This window comes from Eumetopias jubatus, unplaced genomic scaffold (genome assembly GCF_037043125.1).
Source record: "Eumetopias jubatus isolate StellerSeaLion01/CBP00866 unplaced genomic scaffold, mEumJub1_p1.0 scaffold_16, whole genome shotgun sequence".
Classification (NCBI taxonomy): Eukaryota; Metazoa; Chordata; class Mammalia; order Carnivora; family Otariidae; genus Eumetopias; species Eumetopias jubatus.
The window spans coordinates 57,913,307-57,939,612 of NW_028274822.1; the positions used below are offsets into that span (position 1 = coordinate 57,913,307).

The 26,306-nt window shown below is 39.2% G+C and overlaps 1 protein-coding gene across 1 annotated transcript in view; it reads left to right on the forward strand.

The window, feature by feature from the left end:
• The window catches only part of PTPRM (protein tyrosine phosphatase receptor type M), an 824,025-nt gene that overhangs the window by 372,836 nt on the left and 424,883 nt on the right, over positions 1 to 26,306 (forward strand). The window lies entirely within an intron of this gene.

The window sequence follows — 26,306 nt, forward strand, 5'->3', positions numbered from 1 at the left end:
ACACACACGCACGCACGCACGCATGTAGAGGCCTTTTTGTAATTTGAATTCCCACAAGGAAAAAAAAAAGCCTCCACTTAGAAATCGATAACACATCTTTTGAGTATTTAAGTAGACATTTTTAGTGTAATCACAATTGTGTGTCTTGTTTTATGACGTTTCAAATTCCACCATATGTATTTTGCATGGCAAACAGTTTCATGGATGTATGCACAGTTGCCCAAGTTCTGACAGAGTGAGTGGGATTAAGTGACCTTTCCCCTTTAACCGGAATGCCACTCGTTCCTTTGGGCTCTGAATTTCATCTCCCCACCCCATGGCCTTCTCCAGTTTCATTCTCCTTTCTTCCTTTTATGTATTGATCTGCAGGATGCTCACTCTTTATGGTGACTAGCGTTGATTCCCACCTACCCCTCTTTCTTTGTAGGTCTTGTAGTTAGTTTTGTTTTAGTTTGGTTAATCATATACTTATTTTAGTTTGCTACTGAGCTGCTTCGTGATTTAACTCTTTTGTGCATCTGTCCTGTTGCCCCGTGACTTCCACTTCACGCAGGCTGATCTTTCCTCTGCGTATCACCTCTCCACCTCCTAGCATCCCTCCTCTTCTGTGGTGTCGTGGTGACCGTAACGTGTCACATTTGCGTGACACTCTACAACTTTGAAATTCCTCTTGCCCTTTAATCATCACAACTGAAATAAAAGATCGTTTTTATTCCTTCACTTCTGGGGAAAATGGAAGACGGCCAAATGTGCCGTCCCAGGATTAGTCAACAATATGTTGACAACTGGGGAATACGTTCTGAAGAAGGATTCTTAAATACTCTTGGACCTACTGCACAATTCCTCACCCTTCTACCTTGATGTCACTGTTTTCTCATTTCCTGAAGTCCCAGTGAGGACATCCCCTGGCCAGGAAGGAGGAATGTACACAGAGGACTGATGCAAACACCGAATTCATCTTTATTTCTTTATCTCTAAAAGTTTTGTACTTGCTACTGTAAGAGATTTTGCAGCCCATGACTGCTGTGCTCAACCTTTATCTTCAGTATTTGACTTCGTTTTTTCCTTTATATCCCACTTCCCAGTTCTTTTAGAATCTTGATCTTAGAGACTGAAAATGATTTTCTTCGCTAGTGGTTGTTTGGTATTTACCTGGATCAAGATGGGCTGTGTATGGTAATTGATGAGACAGACATTTTTAATTGATATTTTCCACAATGCATTAATTACCTTTTAAAAATGACACTATCCTGTCATCTTTGATTTATCTCTGGAATTCTTAATTTTTCATGGAAAATAGTTTTGGGCTCCTGATATTTGTGTTAATGTTACTTCAGAGAACACAGTATAAAGTCTGAACTCTTGCCTCAGCAGAGTCTTAGGTGTTCCCAAGAATTTATAGGCAAGTTGAGGATACAATTTACTCTTTTTGTTTTTGCAAATGTCCTGGGCTTGGGATGCTCCTGGTTGAACTTCAGCATTGCCTTGGGCATTGGGGATCTTTAACTACTTCCTGCTACAAAGTAAAAGACTTTGTTTTAAAGAGAATCTGTATCTGAAACTAATGATGTACTATATGTTGGCTAATTGAATTTAAATAAAAAATATAAAAAATTAATAGAATCTGTTATGTCATAGGGAGAAAGCTAGCTGCTGTTTTGAAAACCAGGTCCAAATGCAAAGTCTGAGACCTCACCCCACTAGAATCACTTGGGGAATTTTTTTAAAAATGCCTGGTCTACACCAGGATTCTTACTTTATTGGTGTGTGGCAAGGTTCCACATTCAGGGCTCCCCAGATGACTCCAAGGTGCACCTGGAGTTGACAGTTACTGGTCTGAAGCAAAGCACAACACATGTCCCAAGTCAGGAAAGAAAAAGGCAAAACCCAAGGTATAAAAGTACCTGTATTCAGTAGCCTTGATGTGACTTTCATGTTGAATTTCCCGTGTCCCCAGACTCTCTTGCTTTTGTTCTATTAGATTTGATCATTAGTGTTGATAAATTGTTTTTACAGTCCATCCATTAATGCCTTTCTTGTCTATTACCCAATCTTGTCTTGCCCTTCTTGGCATCGGTGACTACCTATTGCCCTGCAGTTGTCCACATGGTCATATCCTGAATGGGATGATAAAAACAGAGGTGTCGTGACTTTGAAATTCTAAGTGAAACTTCGTTTGTCCTGGACCTGGCATGCCATTTGTTAATCTCCGTGATGTTAGAATAATATTACTGTTAAAAGATTTATTTCCTCTGGTTGGGTATGCATCCTGTGGGGAAATATTTATTTTATTAATAACTAATGAAATAAGACTAGCATCCTTCACTTGCAAGAATTGTTTCTATTAAAATGTGTTTGTGCAGAGTGGCCTCTAGTAGCAGTGAGGATTTGTGGCAGGTGATGGTTTCATAGAGCCCTCCTGCCCTGCCCTCCTCTCACCTGTGCCCTGGCCTTTGCCTGAGGTCATTCTTTAGAAGTTGTGGGGAGAAGCAAACCTGGAATCATGGCCAAAGTCTTTCGAGTATAGAGGTATAAATATGGGCAGTTCTTCGTTACTCTAATGCTATCACAGTTTCAAAACTGCTTGTCTACATACAAAGGCACTTGCATCCTCAAAGTAATTCTGAGATCCGGGCAGAAAAATGAATGAGAAAAATATTTTTGGGCTTTTCTATCATTCTATCTTCTCAATAGTAAGTCAAGATTTAGAAATTAATAGTACATTTTTATTTGGGGAATATTGATGCTTTGGAGTATCATCATTTATAATAATTTGTGTTATTTGTGTGACCATAGTTTGAGTTCTACCATAGACATTTGCATGGTTTCATGGGTGTATCCCATGATCTTACACTTCCTTTATAGATGAGTTTGAGGTGCAGGATTGCTCAAGGTCACAAAGGTAAATGGCATAGCTGGGAATAGTACATTTGTATTTCCTTTACTTAACTATTCCTTGATTCCACTATCCTATAACATCTTCCCGTATTCCAATTCTAGGTGAATAGGTAATACGCACTTACCATTCTGTTGGAAGAATTTGGATGTGACTGACATTACATGATTAACAACAAGGAGCCATCATAACCAAAAAAAAAAAAAAGAAAGTCCATATGTATTACATGTCCATATTGATCTACCTCTACGAAAATGGCCAGCAGTTTGATTGTTTAAAATATAGATTAAATATGATCGCTGTCAGAGCCTTTCACAAAAACATAGCACATATAAATCTGATGACACTAATGAAGAAATGTTTATGATTACCAGATGTGTCCCATCTGCTTACATATCCCCGTCTCATCTGTGGGCTACAGGTTATTGTCAACATAGAATTGGTTTTTCTAGAATACAAAACAACAGAGTAAAACATGGTTCACGAGCATTCGTTAGTATAGTAGCAAAGGACTTAAAACACCTTCCAGACAATGTATAGTAGGAAGACTGCATCTACAAAATTTTGTTTTCTCTTTGTCGTACAAAAGTGATGTGCAATGTTTTTGTTGAGATACTTGCTATGTGCCATCAGATATGCAGTCTGTTCATACAGCAGGGACTGTAACTGTGGGCTACACTCAAATGAAATGTATGTGTAAAATCATTCAAGTACCCAAAATATAACAGTATTGCCTGTTATTATCAACTTTCTGATCACTGTGGAGCCTACATTTTCAAAATATCTTAGGATATGTATAGATATAAGATACAGAGAAGAGAAAATGGAATTTTAGGTGTCCCTTTCATACTTACATATTATATGCTGATGGGCAATTTCTGAGTTATATGTATTTTTACATAGTCCTAAAATCCCTTAAGCTGTGTATGATTATATTAAATGTACTGTTGTTCTTTCTTAAGTATTTTAAATTTTATTTTCCTACATATACTTGTTTCCCCTAGGAATTAACATTTATAATACCTATTTTAACTTTTCAATAAATAAAGATGATCACCAAAGCTAGTATTGATGGTGATAAATCTGAAGATGGCTTGTACACATTGTTTTCTAGGAAACATGGGCCACCTTGCACTCTTCCCCTGCATTTGTGTAGTATGGGCATTTTTGTAACTTCTGCTATTTAATTCATTTTTGATCATTGTGGAGGCTCCTCTAAATTCCTTTGTCTTCTTACTCAGTGTCTTAGTTGGTTTGGGCTACTCTAACAAACCGCCACAGGGTGGGTGGCTTAAACAGTTTATTTCTCATACTTCTAGAGACTGAAGTCCAAGATCAGGGTAACATCATGGTAAAGTTTTTGGTGAGGGCTCTAGCTCCCTGGTTTACAGACCGTTTTCTTACTACATTCTCACATGTGGAGAGAGAGCTCTCAGCTAGGCATTCCCTCCCTTACAAGGACACCAATTCCATCAAGAGGGATTCAGTCTGATGACCTCATCTAAACCTAATCACCTCCCAAAGGCCCCACCTCAGTACTATCACACTGGGGATTAGGTTTGATCATATGAATTTAGGAGAGACACAAACATTCATTCTATAGCATTTCGCTACCATCTGAAACTCAGAAGCGGGTGGGAAATGAAAGTGGTTCAGCCACCAGGACAAATGGCAGAATCAGGAAGGCAGTTGGAGATGCCTTTTGAACAGTCGATGAATGGCAGCTTTGCTCAAGCCAGGAATTGGCATGTGCAAGTTGGGTGAATAGTAGTTGGCCAAGGAAACCTGGAAAACAATAATTTTCTCTCCACAGATTGTAGAGACTCCTATCATTTTTCAGTGGCTTACTTTTTAGAATCACAGAATTACATAATATCTGAATGTGGAATAGTCTTCAAATCGAATTCCTCATTTTATTAATGAGAAAATGAAAGCCCAGAAAAGGTAGGAAACTTTAACACAATCGTATATTATGTATTTATTATTATATATGTTAAATGCAGTTTAATTTGCTAGTGAATGTCAATTATAAATATATATTTACAAATAAGTAAATTTTGCCACATGGACATTTTTCTTGAGTACTTGTCTTTCAAATAATGGTGGTCTTTAACCAAATATGCTCAGATTTACCATGAAAATATCTGTGTTAACTTTGGAACCAATAGTTGGTTGGTTGTATCATAGTACAACTATGTATTGTATCATAGTACGATGCCATTGAGTTTTACTTTTTTAGCAAATGGGGCTTAGTGTTCATTAGAAGTAAGGCACGAGAATAACATTTTTAAATGATTTCATAACATGCATCTCTTCATAGAAATAGAAAAGGAAATTGGATGGTCACTATGAAGTACTCTATTAAAAATACTTGTTGCAATGTAGCAGCTAGAATAGTACCTATCATATAACAAATACTCAGTAAATGCCTGCTCCTGGTACTTAGCTTACTGACTGCCTGAACAAATCATGTGTCTCCTCCAGTTGAGTCTCAAAGGAAGGCCCACAGTTGGACCAGGAAGCTGGCACAAAAAACAGACACAGAATCTGTCTTTCTGGGATGCTTGTTTTATGGATATGGTTCATCTCCAAGGGATGGTTTTGATGAGAGAAGGGGCATAGAGAACCTAGTGATGTCCCTTTTGCTATTTCAGAGTATGCAGCAAATACCACGCAGATTTAGAGTAATTTTGGAAGCAAATGTGGTTAATATGTCATCTTTTCTAAACCTTCATTTCTTGTACCTTTGCCCTAGGTATTTTTCTTCCCCTCAGTTGTAAAATTTTGTTCTCTAATTCACCCCTTAGAAAAAAATTCTTGCCACAGGACTTCAGTTAAAAGTAATAGAAATATATCTCTCAAGGATAATGTGTTTCAGTCCTCACTATGACAACAGACCTGTGTCATAGTAATTGATAGATGAACTCACCTCGCTCTTTTTTTTTTGGTATGGAGTGTAATTCAATATGAGCTCTTAAATTGGGAAGACTGATCTTCTAAGAATAATGTTCACTTAGTATTAAAACTTTTGTAATTGTTGGCCTAGAGATTTTTTTTCTTTTGAGAGTTTGATATATAATTCCACTTAACTGTGTATGAGTTACCCAGTTGTAAAAATAGTATTTTTCACCAATGTAATACATTTCTTATATTTCTTTTCTGAGCTAGATTTTTAGACCTTTGTGGAGCTTTTTTGAGAGAGAAAACAAAATCTTCAGATTTTTATAACTTAAAATCATTCTCATAAGAATAGGTCCTCTGACCTACTATAGAATTTGATTTATGAATGAATAAATTATAAATTATATTGCTAGTATTTATATCACTGACTTCAACAGATGTGTTTGAAATAAAAAAATTACAACTCCATTTACCAAGCACTGCTGTGTGCTAGGTACTCTGGTAGGCTGTGTTCAGGCATTTTTTCCCTGAACTGATCCATAGGAGCACTCTCTTATATGCCCATAGAAGAAGAAACAGGCTTGGGAAGTTTCAGTAATTTTTCCACTAGCACATTGCTAGTAACAGGAGCTAGGATTTGAACGAGGCCATCTAACTCCAGGATGTACATCCTTAACTATAATGCCTCTTCCATGGTACAAAGACCCAGACATTTCCTTGTGGATTTACAAACATCATGTAGTAATTTACTTGATAGCTTTTATCAGAATTTAAAATTAAAATTCTATTCATGTGTGTGGATGTTGCCTTGGCGTTTTTGTTAAGGAATGTATGTGTTTGGTCAACTTTCTTGGTGGCTTTTAGTTTCCTTTATAGATTATGAGGGGGAAAAAAGCAGAACTGTATATCAGACCAATTTTGCTATTATATATAAAAGCCATAAAATGATTTGAAAAGAAGTAAAATTATGGTTCCCTTGGCAAGCTTAACTTCGTTATTTTATACCATATATATTAAAGCATAAATTTAACATCACTTACCATCGTAGAAAATACCAGGAATGCACAAAGAGGACTGTCTTCAGTTGCTATAGGAACCATTTGCTCCTTAAAACTTGGAGTGGTTGAAATTACATCCATTATTGTTTTAGTCAGTTGAATATCCATATATATATATATATATAAAATACAGTATGCACATTCAGACTGAAACCACCAAAAGCCTTCAGAGCATATAGCATATGTTTTAATTTAGTATGATTTTGGATTTGGCTTAATTTAAAGGTAAAGATTTATTTTACATTGACAAAATGGTATGACTTACCGAAGGAAATTCCAGGAGGCATTAATTAATAAATTTTATTTTGTGATGTTACCTAACTCAGTCAAAAAAGACATAAATCACTGGTGCTTCGAGAAGGATGCCCCAGGAAAAGTTGGAGCAGCAGTTGGAGAGCTTTGTCCTCCACAGCAATCTAAAGATCTCTGGGCCAGGATGGGAAATGGTACTTGAAAACTGTGGGTCAGGATGGTTCAGTTCGGAGGGCAGCTAGACCTCTTAAGGGCTACTTACTTTGGGACCAAGAGCCATAAATCCTTTGAAAGCAATTTTTTTGCTGCTTTTCTCAAATTCATCAAATAGTTCATTTGTTTCTCTTGCTTCCAAGAATCCATAGCTATGTCACAAGAAGAGAAGGCAGAGGTGGCTGTGCTCTGGAATTTCTGTGATTAAGGGCTGAGAATACTAACACTCTGCCTTTCTATCTCCTTTTACTGAGTCAGGCCTTGGACTGATGGTCCTGGAGAGTTTGGACATGGTTAGGATCTCTAATTTTTTTTGTTGTTGTTTGTTTGTTTTTGTTTTTGTTTTCCCTCTTCTATCTCTTCTTTTGGAAGGAGAGGAAAAAAATGGAAATGTCTTATGGGGGCGGTTTATGTACCTACCACAGGTGGCCTTAGAAGTCCTACAAGGTTTTCAGTCTCATCATCAGGCATCATGTATAGAGAAAGGAGAGAAGTTTACTTAAGTCCTTCCCTGAGATGGGAAGAAAATTCGGCAACCTATGGTGGGTTTTAATTTTAAAAATGTCTTTTGAACTGTAGAAGTGTGACTTCCTACAGAGGATGGACTTTGAAATCATAAAGCAGATTGTTATTCTCTTCTGCATCCCTCCTGTGTATAAAACTGCCATCCTTCATTCCCTTCTGCAAAAGAAAGGGCATTGGCTCTTGTCCAAACGTAATAAGATTGCATGTCTCTGTTAGAAGAAGTGATGTCCTCTAAGCGCAAAGGACAAGTGACTAACTAATGGATTTTCTATTTTTTTCTTAAGATTTGGAAGCCCATTATTACTTTCACTCAAGAAATGTGTATTATACACTTTCCATGTGCTAGGTATATTAGTTAGGCAAATGTTGCCAAAGATCCAGGCCACTAGCCCTGGGATATGGCTTCCCTTGGCCAAAGGGCACTTTCTCTTCTACTGGTGGTGGTACCTTTACCATATAAATGGCTTAATGCTTGCACAGGAAGTGAATGGCACATAGACAAAATAGTTCTACAGCATTGGAATATTTCTAAGCCAGCAGTAAAATCATTTTGGGAAATAATCATGGTTAAAATTGTTGTTCAGAAATACAAAAATGAGCGGTTCTTTTCCTAACTGCTTCCTTGAAGAAAAGTTTCTTTTTGCTTCTATTATGGAAATTGCGCATATACACAGAGGTGGAGAGATAATGGAAGAAGCTTAATATACTCAGCGTCCCACTTCAACACCTAACAATATGTGGTCAATTGCTGCCTCTCTGTTTCCACCTGCTCCCCGCCCCCCCCACCCCCGCCAACCCCGATTGTTTTGAAGCAATCCCAGTCATCATATCATTTAACTTGTAAATGTTTCTCTAAAACAGGGGCTGGCAAACATTTTCTGTAAAGGGCCAGGTAGTAAATTTTGCAGGCCAGATGGGCTTTGTTGGAACTGCACAGCTCTGCTCTTGTGGTGGGAAGGCAGGCCCAGACAACACACACATGAATGAGAGTGGCTGTTCTCAATGCAGCTCTGTGTATGGACACTGACATTTGAATTTCATGTGATTTTCATTGTCACAAAATAGTATTCCTTCTTTGTTTTTTTAATCATTAAAAATGTAGAAACAGTTCTCAGCTTTCGAGCTGTACAAAACAGGTGACTGTACAAAACAGGAGCCTCCAACTCCTGCTCTAAAAGATAAGAGCCCTTAAAGTAATAATAATAAACACTGTGCATGACCTAGAAAAATAGTCAGTGTTCAGATTTCCTTAACTGTCTAATAACCTATTTCTTTTAGCCATTTGTTTGCATTGTGATAGCAGTGAAGTTGACATTTTGCAACTGGACAATGAGTGTCTTAAGTCCTTTTTATCTTAAGGTTCTTCATCCATCCCCCCCCCCCCCCCCCGCCTTTTGGGGTGTTGGTGGTTGTTGCTGGAACTGTGTTTGTCTTGTATTTCCCATATTTTGAGTTTTGCTTGTTGCCCTCCGGGAGTGTCATTTAATGTTTAATTCTTGTGACTATTGTGTTTCTTGCAAATTATGTTCCTTTTTGTGATGTTATCCGCCACTTATGACCACTCCTACATTCATTAATTCGTTAAGGGTTGCAGAATGGCTCCATGATATCAGTCCTTCTTGGTTTAGTAGCTAGAATATTTCCAAAAAGAAAAGCTCTCCCATATCAAATATTGAGTTACCCTAATAATGGAAATAATAAAGGGAAGATGGTATAAATGCTTGATACTTTGTCTTTTTCAGCACATTTTCAGAAATAATGAGGTAGTTCACTAGCATCACCTAAAAGTGACTAAGGGGTTATTATTGTTATTGTCGCCAGCATCTTGGTCATCGTCATCACCACATTGTTGTCATTGTCATTGTCATCAACTTGCAGATTTAAACATATTTGATGTGTTTTGACCCGTCACACTTACTGTCTTTATTGCCATTCATATAAATGGGGCTTACTCAGGTGGGTGACCCCTGTCCTGGGCCATGTCAGATGGCTTTCTTACTTTCTGGTGTGACAGTATATTCTAGGCTTCCATTTTACATATTCCACCTTGATCTAGAGGCAGCCGTTTCTCCAGGGAGCCCGGGTTCTTGTATAGTGGGAACTGGTCATTAGAAGTTACAGTCTAGGGCGCCTGGGTGGCTCAGTTGTTAAGCGTCTGCCTTTGGCTCAGGTCATGATCCCAGGGTCCTGGGATGGAGCCCTGCATCAGGCTCCCTGCTCAGCCGGGAAGCCTGCTTCTCCCTCTCCCACTCCCCCCGCTTGTATTCCCTCTCTCGCTGTGTCTCTCTCTGTCAAATAAATAAATAAAATCTTAAAAAAAAAATAAAAAGAAATTACAGTCTGAGCATAAGAGGTACTCATTACTACACTCTTTTGTCTCTGTATCTTCCCATTGGGCAGAGCTAGGATATATACGTATGCCCACATACACACGTTTAAAAACATGTCCTGAGATCGTACTGATAATTTCAATTGAAATACAGAACTACTAGGCTTTTAGCCTCCTTTAGCTTGCATCTTTAGCTTGTTCGGCTATGTTTTCAGGAAGAATTATGTACTTTAAGGCATATTGATTGGGAAAAAGTGATGTTCTTAGCCAGCCGTGTTGAAGACTAGCCCCATTTTTTAGATCATGAACGATTATGCAGGCACTGCCATCTTCCTCATATTAGAGAGCCATTATTACAGTTTTGAAGGAAACAGGGTCGATTCCTTGCCTTGCAAACTCAAACCTTTAAACTAACGGGAAATGTCAGTCAATGACAGGTCTCTGAATTTCCTGTGGGCTGAGTTAATCTAGTCAACAGTAGGATATTTGATTTTAAGACTATAGAACTTCTAATTTCATTGGTTTCTAACTACTGCGTTTATTGTGTACATCCTCTATTATTTGGATGAACGTCTCTGTAAAATTTAAACAAAGGTTGGTTAAATAACATTCAAATATTACAAATATATAATGGACTACGTCTAAATATCAGCATGAGAGTCTAAATTTCCATAATCAGATTTTTACTAATACCTATAAGACTATTACATGTTCAAAGAATATGTGGCTTTGGATATCTGCATGTTACTTTGGCTATCTGTATATTTTTTAGCCAATTTAAGTATACTTGTTAGTGTATATTCAGAGTAGATGGTAATATAAGTAAAAACTTCTAGCGAATATTTGGGTTGGTAAATATTTAGTAAATATTTGGGTTGGCTTGGTTATGGCCTAGAAATCAAAGGTCAACAGTATCTTAGTTATTAAAATAAATAAATAGATGGATAGATAAATAGATAAAGTCTCCAGAAGGTAGAATTGTTGGGGTATTTGATTATTACTGGATTTAGATTATATAAAATGTTTTCAACATGTTTATTCCAGGCCTTGCTGATATTATTGTGACCCCAGTGGTGAGAATTTCAGTCAGTGTCATCCAGATGAGTGCATGTGCAAGTGGGATAACACAGACTGTTTTCCCTATTGAATAAATGAAGGTGCAGCTCGTCCCCAGATGTATGGCTCAGGAAGGGTGACTGACCAGTATCTCCTCCAGGCTTGTGTACTCAGAGCAGCTTCAAAATGCCCAGGATTGACTGATTGGATCCAAGTGCTGCTAACATCCTACACCTCAATTTCTATCAATCATTGCTCTGATTATGGCGAAACTATTCCCAAAAGACTTAATATGTATCTTTTTGATGGTAAATTACTGCTCATTTAGAAGTCCTACAGTCAGTCCCTTGCATAAAGAAGATTATAAGTCTAGTTTAAATGACTGTCAGTACCTTTTTTCCTAGCATGCTTAAATTGAAATACATGCATGTTTAAAGATACTCTTGGTTTTATACAAAGCCATATTTAACCCACTAAGATCCTTTCCTCTCAGACATGGCCATTATGGTTGTTTCATTAAGTTAACAAATATAGGTCAACAATTTCTTTAAGAACCCTGGACATTCAGGTGCTGGGTTCTGCCTCAGGCATGGGTTTTTGTTTCTGACAGAAATGTCCTGGGCTCTTTTTCACCGTGAACTCTGATATTCTAAAGAACAATCTGGATGCCCATCCTTGGAGATGGCACGTTGTCCTGCTGTAAGGCTTTCGGGAACATGGAGCACCAGTCCTTGGCAGGGCTGCCTCTCCCTAACTCTGTGAGAATTTAGAGGAAAACCAGCTGACAAATTCACTGTCTCTACCTAGTGTACATTTTCATTGTTTCATTTTGCCAGAATAACAAAGTATCCCATAGGCTCTGAGATGCTCAGCAGTACTGGAGGTTCTGAACACATTGTCCTATCTGTCACCTCTGTCGTGGGGAAAAGACACACAGGGAAAAGAATCACATGCCTTTTCACGCCTCCCTGAATCTGAGAAAAGGGGCCGCTATTTCCCATATTTCCCTGTTTAATTCTGACCTGAGGAAGCCTATCTATGGAACAAAAGGCATTAAAAATCAACTTGTTCACTCACCCATTCAATGCCTAAATCCCTTTAATGTTGCCCCCAACCTTTCCTTGGGTGTGCCAGGCATGGTTTTTGTGCCAGAGATTTAATAGCAATTAAAAACCTGGCAAAAAGATCCCTGCCTCTGTGGGACTTGTATTCTGGTAGGGGGTGAAGAGAATGATCCCTGTCTCTATGGGACTTGTATTCTACTGGGGAGAGATAGACGGTGACCCTAATAAGTAAGCTTTGTAGTATGTTAGCAAGTTCTCAGTAGCATTAATAGCAGTAGCTAGGCAGCACATGGGGCATCAGCAGGGCCATGCAGGAGAGGTTTCAGTTTTAAATCTGGGGACTGGGTAGGATTCCTTGAAAATATACTTGAGCAGGACTGGCAGGAGATGAAGGCATGGGCAATGGGGATAAGTCAGGGAGGGCCTCCAGGAGGAGGAAGGGAGAGACCTCGAGGGTAACGTGCCTGGGTGAGAAAGTGACAGCATGGAGCCCCGTGTGGCTGGAGCCCAGGCATCCCGCAGAGTTATGGGGTCACGGCAGAGTATGCAGGGGTGGGTGGGACTCATTGTGTACATTCTTGGAGGTCACTCTTCTTCCAAAATCTAAAAATGGAAGTTCTCCATATCTAATCTCACTTTTGTAATTTGTTTCGTGACAACACTTGACCTGAAACTTTTTATGGCCTGTTTTTCCTCCTTAGAGTCATAGTCACATGTTTTGATACAGAAATATCAATATCCTTGGTGATAGGGTGCTGACCCAGACTTTCCTGGGGTATCACAATATGCAGTATAGAAGCCTTTTTAAAATTAAAAATAGGGGCATCTGGGTGGCTCAGTCGTTAAGCGTCTGCCTTCGACTCAGGTCGTGATCCCAGGGTCCTGGGATTGAGCCCCGCATCGGGCTCACTGCTCAGCGGGAGGCCTGCTTCTCCCTCTCCCACTCCCTCTGCTTGTGTTCCCTCTCTTGCTGTCTCTCTCCATCAAATAAATAAATAAAATCTTTAAGGAAAAAAAAAAGTAAAATTAACAGTAAATCTGAATTCTGAACCAGTTTACCCAAAGAGTTTCAGATAACTGATAGAGCCCATGGCCATGACATGGAAATGTAGTTCCTATTTTGCATGTCCGGTCTCTCAATTTTGGAAGACAATTGTCCTCTCTCTCTTAAGTCATCTGTTTCCAGGTGTTCACCAGCTCTTCACCTGTAGAGCTGAGTGCTGCGTGTTCACGTGAGGTCCTCTTCTCGTTCCTCTGAACAAGCCTATTACTCATATGTTCCTCGGAAAACAGGGGCCCCTGGAACAGAATGCCTTCATCTGGGGGTGTCTCTTGGCACTGCCTCTCCGGATACTTTATTTCTATTAATACAACTGAAAATTGAATTAGGTTTGATAAAAAGCCACTTCACAATCTTCATATACCTTTAAGTGATGAAGGTGGTTCTAAGTCACGTCTCCCATGATCCACTTGTAAAGTCCAGGGAATACAGGATTGATTCACATTTACCTTGATTGATACTTACCTTGTTAATTTAAATCCATTGTTAGGCTTTGCAAATATCTTTTTCTTTTATCCCAGGTTAGTTGTCACCTGTACCTGTGACAAACACAACTATGACTCTATCAATGACATTAATAGACATATTGGGGGAGTCAAGGACATAACCTTTGCCAGAGCTTCAGAAACGTGCTTCAGCATCCATGCTGACAAGCAGCCATAGACTCTGGTCGTTCACAGGCTTCTAGTCCACCCAGCCCTCCTGGCATGTGTCCCATATTGCTCTCCTCTTGTCCATGGAGATGTCACAGGCGATGCTGCCTGGTGCCCTGCCAACAGCTGTAAACACTCTGACCTCCTCCTTTCTAACAACCCAAGAAATCAGATTTGACACTAACAAGGTAAAGAGTGAACTCTCTCCTCCTCCGTCCAGCCCCCGTTATCTGAGGACATCCTCTCACGGGCCCTCCATCGGCCCAGTTGTGGATTGCTTCTTCGTGCGTGTTGTCCCTGAGCTAATACAGAACTTAAAGTCACTGTTGGACCTGATGGGTTTTTTTTCAGCTTCAGGAAACAAGGAGACTATTATTAAAGTATCAATGTCAGAATTTCAAAGGAAACAAATCAACATTGTCCAAGAAGTGGGTCTTTCCTTTCCTCCCTGTGAGTTATGACTTTCTCTCAAGTTTGGGCCTTTGGTCTGCTCTCATCTGTGTCTCCGCCTGCCTCAGTCCTGCCGTCTCTGAGCCTTCCTCTGCCGTGTTCGCTCTCCCTTCTGTCACCTCACCCAGCTTCTCTCCACTCCTTTTTGACTTTCTGTGATTGTGCTGCAGCAGTCCTCCCTTATCCGCGGTCTCAGTTACCCACAGACAACCACAGTCCAGAAGCAGATGATCCTCCTTCCGACATTTACTCAGGTCAATAGCAGCCTAATGCTGTGTCACATGCCCAGGTCACTGCCCTCCCTCCATCCCATCACGTAGGCAAGTTCTCATCTCACAGCATTACTAGAAGGGTGAGTACAACCCAATGTTAGAGAGAGAGAGACCACATTCACATAACTTTTACTACAGTATGTTGCTATAATTGTGCTGTGTTATTAGTCATTGTTGTTCATCTCTCACTGTGCCTCATTTATAAATCAAACTCTATTATAGGTGTGTATGTATGTGTAGAAGAAAACATAGTATATTTAGGATTCAGTACTATCTGTGGTTTCAGGTCTGGGGTCTTGGAACACACTCCCAGCAGATAATGGGGGACGACCTAATTCCCCCCTTTTCTCCTTTGTCTCTCTTCCCTCTTTCTTTTATTCTTTCAGTCTTCACACCCTTTTCCCCTGTTGTTCTCCTGCCTTTTTAGACTTTTGTATTTTGTTCTCTGCTCATTTGGTTCACATTGTGTACTCCTCGATGTTCTCCAGTCTTTAGGCAACTGTTATACTTGCATTTTCAAAGTGGGATTTTTCTGCCTGTATAAAATTACTGGTGATGCCACAAATTTAAATGATACGCATCAACCTGAGTGATTTATCTTCTAGGTATTTAAATATTGCCATGCGTCCCTAATTCTAAATATACATGTTAGTAGTGCTGCATGCTCTTCAGTTAAATTATCTTAAGCACACTTAATCTTATTTAGTTTGGTTTATCTATTCCATTTTTAGAAATAGCCACTTCTGGATATTGAAGATGTGAATTTCAAGGAATCTCCTTGTCTTATGGGAAGAGGTCACTGTAGACTGCATCTCAGAATATTATAGGGAATTTATCATTCTTGAAAATATTAAAAATGGGATTCATTTTAATTTTAAAATTCTGTCTAGTAGGAGAATAACTGAATTTGTACTGTGGAAGCCATGCAGTACCACAAAAATAAATATAATTTTTTCCTGAATATTTGCTCTTTTACCCAAGATAAGCTGAGGGGTTCCCCCCGTTTTTTGGAAATATTATAAAAAAAATCAGTGATTCAGGCCAATTCTGTGTCCTATTTGATCTGTTTGTAATATCTGAAAGGAGTTGGAAAACAACTTGATTTTAGGAGCCATCTGAACTCTTGTTAAAAAACAATTCTTATAAATAGATAATTAACTCTCTTTAAAGTCTTTTCTGTTGTTCATAAAAAAAAAAAAAACCTTAAAATTTTTCATTCCCTTTAAACCAACAATTTAGGCATAGGGATTGCCCTAATATTTATAATAGTGAAGCATGTAAATAATTTCAATATATAGTGATAAAGAAATATATACATAAATAATGGCTATAGCTATAAAATGGGAAACATTAAAAAGCATGTTTTTGGAACCATCTGGGGGGACGGAGCAAGATGGCGGAGGAGTAGGAGACCTAGATTTCGTCTGGTCTCAGGAATTCAGCTGAATAGGGATCAAACCATTCTGAACACCTACGAACTCAACAGGAGATCGAAGAGGAGAGTAGCAACAACTCTCTGAACAGAGAAGCGACCACTTACTGGAAGGTAGGACGTGTGGAGAAGTGAATCCGAGGCGATATTCGGGAGGATAGACGGCGGGGGAGGGGGCCTCCGTCGGCCGCTTCTGGCAAATGATAGAGCCGCGAAGCACAAAATCGGACCTTTTAGAAGTTGGCTCCGCTGAGGGACGTCGCTGCAGTGGCTAAGCGGGGGGTGGAATCCTCCCGGGACAGTGTGGTCTCAGGACCCTTGGGGTCACAGAAAGACCAGGGGTGCCTGAGTGCGGCAGAGCTCCCAGGTATCAGAGCGGGGAAGCCGGCTGCAGAGACGGAGCCGAGGTGTGGGCTCTCAGCTCGGGGCTGCCATAAACTGTGATCCGTGGCCCAATCGGGCCACTGCTCCTCCAGCAGGGACCCAACAAGCAGCAGAGCCGGGGAGACTCCCCTTACACACCCCCACCCCCCGGAGGAGCGGAGAGCGCACCGCAGGGATCTGCTGGGTTTGGAAACTCCACACGGGGTCGGGTGCCAGAGATAGAAATGCTCGGTCACAGGCCGGGTGAGCACGGAGTGCAGCTGGAGACCAGGGAGATGGGAGTGACTGCTTTTCTCTGGGGGTGCACTGAGGAGCGGGGCCCCGAGTTCTCAGCTCCTCCAGGTGGAGATGGGGAGGCCACCATTTTCGCCCTGGTCCTCCAAAGCTGTACGGAGAGCTTGCAGGGAACAAAAGCTCCTGAGAGCAAACCTGAGCAGCTTGCTTAGCCCAGACCGACAAGGGCGAGGCAATTCAGCCTCCGGCAAAGACATTTGGAAACACGGCAACAGGCCCCTCCCCCAGAAGATCAGCACGAACAGCCAGCAAGCCAAGACCAAGTTTACCGATCAAGGAGAATGGGAGAACTCCAGCGCTAGGGAAATACTGCACATAGAATTCATGGCTTTTTTTATGCCATGATTCATTAGTTCATCAAAGTTAATGTTTTTAACTGTTTCTTTTTTAATTTTTCTTTTTCCCTTTTTCAACCAACATCTTATCAATCCCTTTTTTAAAAAAAACATTTTTTATTTTTCATTTTTAGAGTCATATTTTATCCCTTCATAGTAGTTACCCTTATTTTTGGCATATATATATATATAAGTTGTTCTCTCTTTAAAATTTTGAGATACACTTTCTTCTAACAGATCAAAATATACCCTAAATCACTAGTGTATGGCTTTGTTCTAGTCTCCTGCCTGATCACATTCTCTCCCTTTTTTCTTTTTTTTTTAAATCTTCTTCTTTCTTTTTTCAAACAACTTATCTTATCAATTCCTTTTATAAAATCTTTTATAATTTTCATCTTTACAGTCATCTTCCATCCCTTCATTGTATCAACCCTTATTTTGTACATATATGTCTTTCTTCCTTTAAAACTTTAGGAGGCACTTTTTTCTAACAGACCAAAATACGTCCAAAATCTAGTGTGTGGCACTGATCTATGCACTAGCCTGATCATATTTGATCATATTCTGCTTTTTTTGTATTGTTCTGTTTTTGTTTTTATCTTTTTTTTTTTTCTCTTTCTTTTTTCTTTCTTTCCCTTTCTTTTCTCCTGGTTTCAGGTCTTTTCTGATTTGTATACAGTATATTTGCTGGGGACGTTGTTAACCAGTTAGCATTTTGTTCTCATTCATCTATTCTCCTCTGGACAAAATGACAAAACAAAAAAAATCACCTCTGCAAAAAGAACAACAGATAGTACCGTCTGCCAGGGACCTACTCAATATGGACATTAGTACGATGTCGGACCTAGAGTTCAGAATCATGACTTTAAAGATACTAGCTGGGCTTGAAAAAAGCGTGGAAGTTATTAGAGAAACCCTTTCTGGAAAAATAAAAGAACTAAAATCTAACCAAGTCGAAATCAAAAAGGTTATTGATGAGGTGCAATCAAAAATGGGGGCACTAACTGCTAGGATAAATGAGGCAGAAGAGAGAATCAGTGATATAGAAGACCAAATGACGGAAAATAAAGAGGCTGAGAAAAAGAGATAAACAACTACAGGATTACGAGGGCAGAATTCGAGAGATAAGTGATACGATAAGACAAAACAACATTAGAATAATTGGGATCCCAGAAGAAGAAGAAAGAGAGAGAGGGGCAGAAGGTATATTGGAGCAAATAATAGCAGAGAGCTTCCCTAATGTGAGGAAGGAAACAGGCATCAAAATCCAGGAGGCACAGAGAACCCCTCTCAAAATCAATAATAATAGGTCAACACCCCGACATCTAATAGTAAAACTTACCAGTCTCAGAGACAAAGAGAAAATCCTGACAGCAGCTCGGGAGAAGAGATCTGTAACCTACAATGGCAGAAATATTAGATTGGCAACAGACCTATCCACAGAGACCTGGCAGGCCAGAAAGGACTGGCAAGATATATTCAGAGCACTAAACGAGAAAAATATGCGGCCAAGAATACTATATCTAGCTAGGCTGTCATTGAAAATAGAAGGAGAGATCAAAAGCTTCCAGGACAAACAAAAACTAAAGGAATTTGCAAACATGAAACCAGCCCTCCAAGAAATATTGAAAGGGGTCCTCTAAGCAAAGAGAGAGCCTAAAAGCAGCATAGATCAGAAAGGAACACAGACAATATACAGTAACAGTCACCTTACAGGCCATACAATGGCTCTAAATTCATACCTTTCAATAGTTACCCTGAATGTAAATGGGCTCAATGCCCCAATCACAAGACACAGGGTATCAGATTGGATTAAAAAACAAGACCCATCAATATGGTGTCTGCAAGAGACTCATTTTAAACCCAAAGACACCCCCAGATTGAAAGTGAGGGGGTGGAAAACCATTTACCATGCTAATGGACACCAAAAGAAAGCTGGGGTGGCAATCCTTATATCAGACAAACTAGATTTTAAACCAAAGACTGTAATAAGACATGAGGAAGGACACTATATCCTACTGAAAGGATCTATTCAACAAGAAGATCTAACAATTGTAAATATCTATGCCCCTAACATGGGAGCAGCCAGTTATATAAGGCAATTAATAACAAAAGCGAAGAAACACATTGACAACAATACAATAATAGTGGGGGACTTTAACACCCCCCTGACTGAAGTGGACAGATCATCTAAGCAAAAGATCAACAAGGAAATAAAGACTTTAAATGACACACTGGACCAAATGGACTTCACAGACATATTCAGAACATTCCATCCCAAAGAAACAGAATACACATTCTTCTCTAGTGCCCATGGAACATTCTCCAGAATTGATCACATCCTAGGTCACAAATCAGGTCTCAACCGGTACCAAAAGACTGGGATCATTCCCTGCATATTTTCAGACCACAATGCTTTGAAACTAGAACTCAATCACAAGAGGAAAGTCAGAAAGAACTCAAATCCATGGAGGCTAAAGAGCATCCTACTAAAGAATGAATGGGTCAACCAGGAAATTAAAGAAGAATTTAAAAAAATTCATGGAAACCAATGAAAATGAAAACACAACTGTTCAAAATCTTTGGGATACAGCAAAGGGAGTCCTGAGAGGAAAGTATATAGCAATACAAGCCTTTCTCAAGAAACAAGAAAGGTCTCAAATACACAACCTAACCCTACACCTAAAAGAGCTGGAGAAAGAACAGCAAATAAAGCCTAAACCCAGCAGGAGAAGAGAAATAATAAAGATCAGAGCAGAAATCAATGAACTAGAAACCAAAAGAACAGTAGAACCGATCCACGAAACTAGGAGCTGGTTCTTTGAAAGAATTAACAAAATTGATAAACCCCTGGCCAGACTTATCAAAAAGAAAAGAGAAATGACCCAAATCAACAAAATCATGAATGAAAGAGGAGCGATCACAACCAACACCAAAGAAATACAAACAATTATAAGAACATATTATGAGCAACTCTGTGCCAGCAAATTAGATAACCTGGAAGAAACGGGTGCATTCCTAGAGATGTATCAACTACCAAAATTGAACCAGGAAGAAATAGAAAACCTGAACAGACCTATAGCCACTAAGGAAATTGAAGCAGTCCTCAAAAATCTCCCAACAAACAAAAGCCTAGGGCCAGATGTCTTCCTAGGGGAATTCTATCAGACATTTAAAGAAGAATTAATACCTATTCTCCTGAAACTATTCCAAAAAATAGAAATGGAAGGAAAACTTCCAAACTCATTTTATGAAGCCACCATTACCTTGATCCCAAAACCAGACAAAGACCCCATCAAAAAGGAGAATTACAGACCGATATCCTTGATGAACATGGATGCAAAAATTCTCACCAAAATACTAACCAATAGGATCCAACAGTACATTAAAAGAATTATTCACCATGACCAAGTGGGATTTATCCCTGGGCTGCAAGAATGGTTCAACATCCGCAAATCAATCAGCGTGATACAATACATTAACAAAAGAAAGAACAAGAATCATATGATCCTCTCGATAGATGCAGAAAAAGCATTTGACAAAGTACAGCATCCTTTCTTGATCAAAACTCTTCAGAGTATAGGGATAGAGGGTACATACCTCAACATCATAAAAGCCATCTATGAAAAACCTACAGCCAATATCATTCTCAATGGGGAAAAGCTGAGAACTTTTCCCCTAAGGAAGGTCAGGAACGCGACAGGGATGTCCACTCTCACCACTGCTATTCAACATAGTATGAGAAGTGCTAGCCACAGCAATCAGAGAACAAAAAGAAATCAAAGGCATCCAAATCGGCAAAGAGGAAGTCAAGCTCTCGCTCTTTGCAGATGATATGATAGTGTATGTGGAAAACCCAAAAGACTCCACCCCAAAACTGCTAGAACTCATACAGGAATTCAGTCAAGTAGCAGGATATAAAATCAATGCACAGAAATCAGTGGCATTCCTATACACCAACAACAAGACAGAAGAGAGACAAATCAAGGAGTCGATCCCATTTACAATTGCATCCAAAACCATAAGATACCTAGGAATAAATTTAACCAAAGAGGCAAAGGATCTGTACTCAGAAAACTATAAAATACTCATGAAAGAAATTGAAGAAGACACAAAGAAATGGAAAAACGTTCCATGCTCATGGATTGGGAAAACCAACATTGTGAATATGTCAATGCTACCTAGGGCAATCTACACATACAATGCAATCCCCATCAAAATACCATCCCACTTTTTTCAAAGAAATGGAACAAATAATCCTAAAATTTGTATGGAACCAGAAGAGACTCCGAATAGCCAGAGGAATGTTGAAAAAGAAAAGCAAAGCTGGCAGCATCACAATTCCGGACTTCCAGCTCTATTACAAAGCTGTCATCATCAAGACAGTATGGTACTGGCACAAAAACAGACACATAGATCAATGGAACAGAATCGAGAGCCCAGATATGGACCCTCAACTCTATGGTCAACTGATCTTTGACAAAGCAGGCAAGAATGTCCAATGGAAAAAAGACAGTCTCTTCAACAAATGGTGTTGGGAAAATTGGACAGCCACATGCAGAAGAATGAAACTGGACCATTTCCTTACACCACACACAAAAATCGACTCCAGATGGTTGAAAGACCTAAACGTGAGACAGGAGTCCATCAAAATCCTAAAGGAGAACACAGGCAGTAACCTCTTCAAGGCTGACTGAGGTCGGCTGCAGCAACTTCTTCCTAGAAACATCGCCAAAGGCAAGGCAAGCAAGGGCAAAAATGAACTATTGGGATTTCATCAAGATAAAAAGCTTTTCACAGCAAAAGAAACAGTCCACAAAACCAAAAGACAACCAACAGAATGGGAGAAAATATTTGCAAATGACATATCAGATAAAGGGCTAGTATCCAAAATCTATAAAGAACTTATCAAACTCAACACCCAAAGAACAAATAATCCAATCAAGAAATGGGCAGAAGACATGAACAGACATTTTTCCAAAGAAGACATCCAAATGGCCAACACATGAAAAAGTGCTCCACATCGCTCGGCATCAGGGAAATCCAAATCAAAACCTCAATGAGATACCACCTCACACCTCGCTAAAATTAACAAGTCAGGAAACGACAGATGTTGGCGGGTATGTGGAGAAAGGGGTACCCTCCTACACTGTTGGTGGGAATGCAAGCTGGTGCAACCCCTCTGGAAAACAGTAGGGAGGTTCCTCAAACAGTTGAAAATAGAGCTACCATACGATCCAGCAATTGCACTACTGGGTATTTACCACAAAGATACAAATGTAGGGATCCGAAGGGGTACGTGCACCCCAATGTTTATATCAACAATGTCCACAATAGCCAAACTGTGGAAAGAGCCAAGATGTCCATCGACAGATGAATGGATAAAGAAGAAGTGGTATATATACAGAATGGAATATTATGCAGCCATCAAAAGGAATGAGATCTTGCCATTTGCAACGACGTGGATAGAACTGGAGGGTGTTATGCTGAGTGAAGTCAATCAGAGAAAGACATGTATCATATGACCTCACTGATACGAGGAATTCTTAATCTCAGGAATCAAACTGAGGGTTGCTGAGTGGTGGGGGGTGGGAGGGATGGGGTGGCTGGGCGATAGACATTGGGTAGGGTATTTGCTATGGTGAGTGCTGTGTATTGTGCAAGACTGTTGAATCACAGATCTGTACTTCTGACACAAATAATGCAACATATGTTAAAAAAAAGAAAAAGAAGAAGATAGCGGGAGGGGAAGAATGAAGGAGAGTAAGTCAGAGGGGGAGACGAATCATGAGAGACGATGGACTCTGAAAAACAAACTGAGGGTTCTAGAGGGGAGGAGGGTAGGGGGATGGGTTAGCCTGGTGATGGGTATTAAAGAGGGCACATTCTGCATGGAGCACTGGGTGTTATGCACAAACAATGACTCATGGAACACTACATCAAAAACTAATGATGTAATATATGGTGATTAACATAACAATAAAAATTTTTTTAAAAAGGAACCATCTAAAGGTATAAAAAGTCTGTAGATGTCACAGAGATACGACCACCATTTCAAATTTAATTTAAATGAAAATAATGCATTAGAAAAATGTAAACTAAAGTAACTTAAAATATTTACAATATTTATCTTTAAGTGATTGGATTATGTATAGTTTTTTTAAATATCTACATTTTTTACTTTTTATATTTAAAAAAAGTTTCTACAGTAAACATTAGATTTCAAAAACCCATTTCTCTTTTTATTGTCCTTAAGAATATATTTTGTGTGGGTCTGCCTTGTGCCGGATGTATCTGGTGGCTCATAGACATCTACAATGCTCTGCCATCTGGATTGTGTGTTGGCTCCACCCCACCCAGTTGAATAAAGCCTTCCTCTTTTGCTTTCTTCTTCTGCCCCTGCTTGGACATATCAGGTCTGCTTTGCATCTCTCCTACTATTCTCCATTCAACTCACCCAGTACATTTTCCTTTTTTTTTTTGCTATCATTTTTAACCTGCGCTCCGGATTATTTTAGGGCAGTCTTCAAATAAAGGTGCAAAAGCTAGAGTTCATGCTGTTGATCTGTAGTAATGAGTGATGACTTAGTATGCATAACATGAAGTTTACCATTCTGACCATGTTCAAGAGCACAATTCACTGGTTAAGTACATTCACAATGTTATGTTACCATTACCACTATTTATTCCAAAACTTTTCTATTACCTGAAACAAAATCCATTAAGAAGTAACTCCCATTCCCTCTCTCACCACTCCTGGTAACCTTCATTCTACTTTCTGTCTCTATGAATTTGCTCTTTCTAGATACCTCATATAAGTGGAATCATACCATAGTTGTCCATAGTGACTGGTTTATTTCACCTAACATAATGTGGTCAAGGTTTATGCATGTTGTGGCAAATGTCTGAACTTCCTCCCTTTTTAAGGCTAAATGATATTCCATTGCCTGTAGAGGCCACCTTTTGTTTATCCATTCATCCATCAATGGACATTTAGGTTTTTATCCACCTTTTGGCTATTGTGAATGATGCTGCTGTGAACATTGGCATATAAGTATGTGTTTGAGTACCTATTTTCAATTCTTTTGGGTTATATCTAGGAGTAGAATTACTGAGTAATATGATAATTCTGTTTAACTTTTTGAGGTCTTGCCAGTCTATTTTCCACAGTGCCTGCATCATTTTATAATCCCACCAGTGATGCACAGGGTTCCCGTTTCTCTACATCTTTGACAACTTGTTATTTTTAATTTTTAATTTTTTTGGATGATAGCCATCCTGCTGGATGTAAAGTGGTATTTCATTGTGGTTTTTTGATATGCATTTCCCTATTGACCAAAGATGTTGAGCATCTTTTCATATACTCATCAGCTATCTGTATATCTTTTTGGGGGGAAATGTATTTTTAATTTCTTTGCCCATTTAAAAAAAATTGAGTATAGTCAACACATGTTACATTAGTTCCAGGTGTACAACATAGTGATTCATCTTCTCTATACATTATTCTGTGCTCACAAGTGTACCTACCATCTGTCACCATCCAACACTATTCCAGTATCATTGAATGTATTATCTATGTTGTGCCCTTTATTCCCATGACTTACTCATTCCATAACTGGAAGGCTGTATCTCCCACTCCCCTTCACCCATTTTGCCCCTCTCCCTACCTCCTTTCCTCTGACAGTCATCAATTTGTTCTCTGTATTTATGGGTCTGATGTCTGATTTTGCCGTTTGTTTGTTTATTCATTGTTTTGTTTTTTAGATTCCACATATGAGTGCAGTCGTATGGTATTTGTCGTTTTCTGTCTGACTTATTTCACTTAGCATAATGTCCTCTAGGTCCATCCATGTTGTCACAAATCCTTTGCCCATTTTTAAATTGGATTGTTTGTTTCTTATTGTTGCTTTGGTTGAAGGACTTCTTTATATATTCAAGATCTTAATTCCTATCATATATATGATTTGTGAATATTTCTCCCACTCTCTATTGTCTTAATCTCCTTTGATGTACAGTTTTTAATTTTGATAGTCTAGTTTATTTTTTTCTTTTGTTGCCTGTGATTTTGGTATTTCATTGAAGAAATTAGTTCTGAATCTAATATCATGAAGATTTTCTCCTGTGTTTTTCTTCTAAGGTACTTACAGTTTTAGATCTTAATTTTAGATATTTGGTCTATTTTGAGTTAATTTTTGTATGCAGTGAAAGATAAGGGTCCAACTTTATTTCTTTTGCCTGGATATCCAGTTTTCCCAACACCGATTGCTGAAAAGACTGTTATTTCCCCATTGAGTGGTCTGGGCACCCTTGTCGAAAATCCACTGACCATGTATGTAAAGGTTTGTTTCTGGGCTGTCTACTCGATTCCATCGGTCCGTGTCTGTCCTTATGCTGGTACCACGCTGTACTTGTGATTACTGTAGCTTTGTAGCAAGTTTTGTCTTTCAACTTTGTTCTTTTGTTTTGTCTACAGTGATGACCTGTGAATAGAACTTTTGCTAGCCCTTAAGACCTAAACCTATCTTAAAGATTGGCTTGTAGCTCTGACAAATCAGGATTCAGGACTACTGTATATCTTTGAAAAACCATAGACTTTTTCGTTATCCTGATGGTCTCTGTATTAGCGTCCTATTGCTTCTTTAACAAATTACCAAAGACGTAATGGCTTTATTATCTTGTAGTTTTAGAGGTCAGAAGTCCTCATATAAGGTGATGGCAAGGCTGGTCCCTCCTGGAAGGTGTAGGGGAGAATCTGTTCCTTACCTTTTGTAGCTTGTTAGAGACCTGCTTCATTTCTTGGCTTATGATCCCTTCCTCCATTTTCAAACCACATCATTCCAGCCTTTGGTTCTTTGGTCACATTTCCTTCTTCTGCATTTGACCCTCCTACCTTCCTCCTACCTTGTAATTACATTGGACCCATCTGGATAATTTAGTATTCAGAGATACTGGGATAATTGTCTCATCTCCAGATTCTTATTTTAATCACATGTGCAAACTTACTTTTGCTATGCCTAGGGAGTATATTCACAAGTTCTGGGAACTAGGCAGTAGACATCTCTGAGGACTGTTATTCTGCCTACCCCAATCATGATGAATGGGCAGTTGCTGACTGAGGGACATGCAGAATCT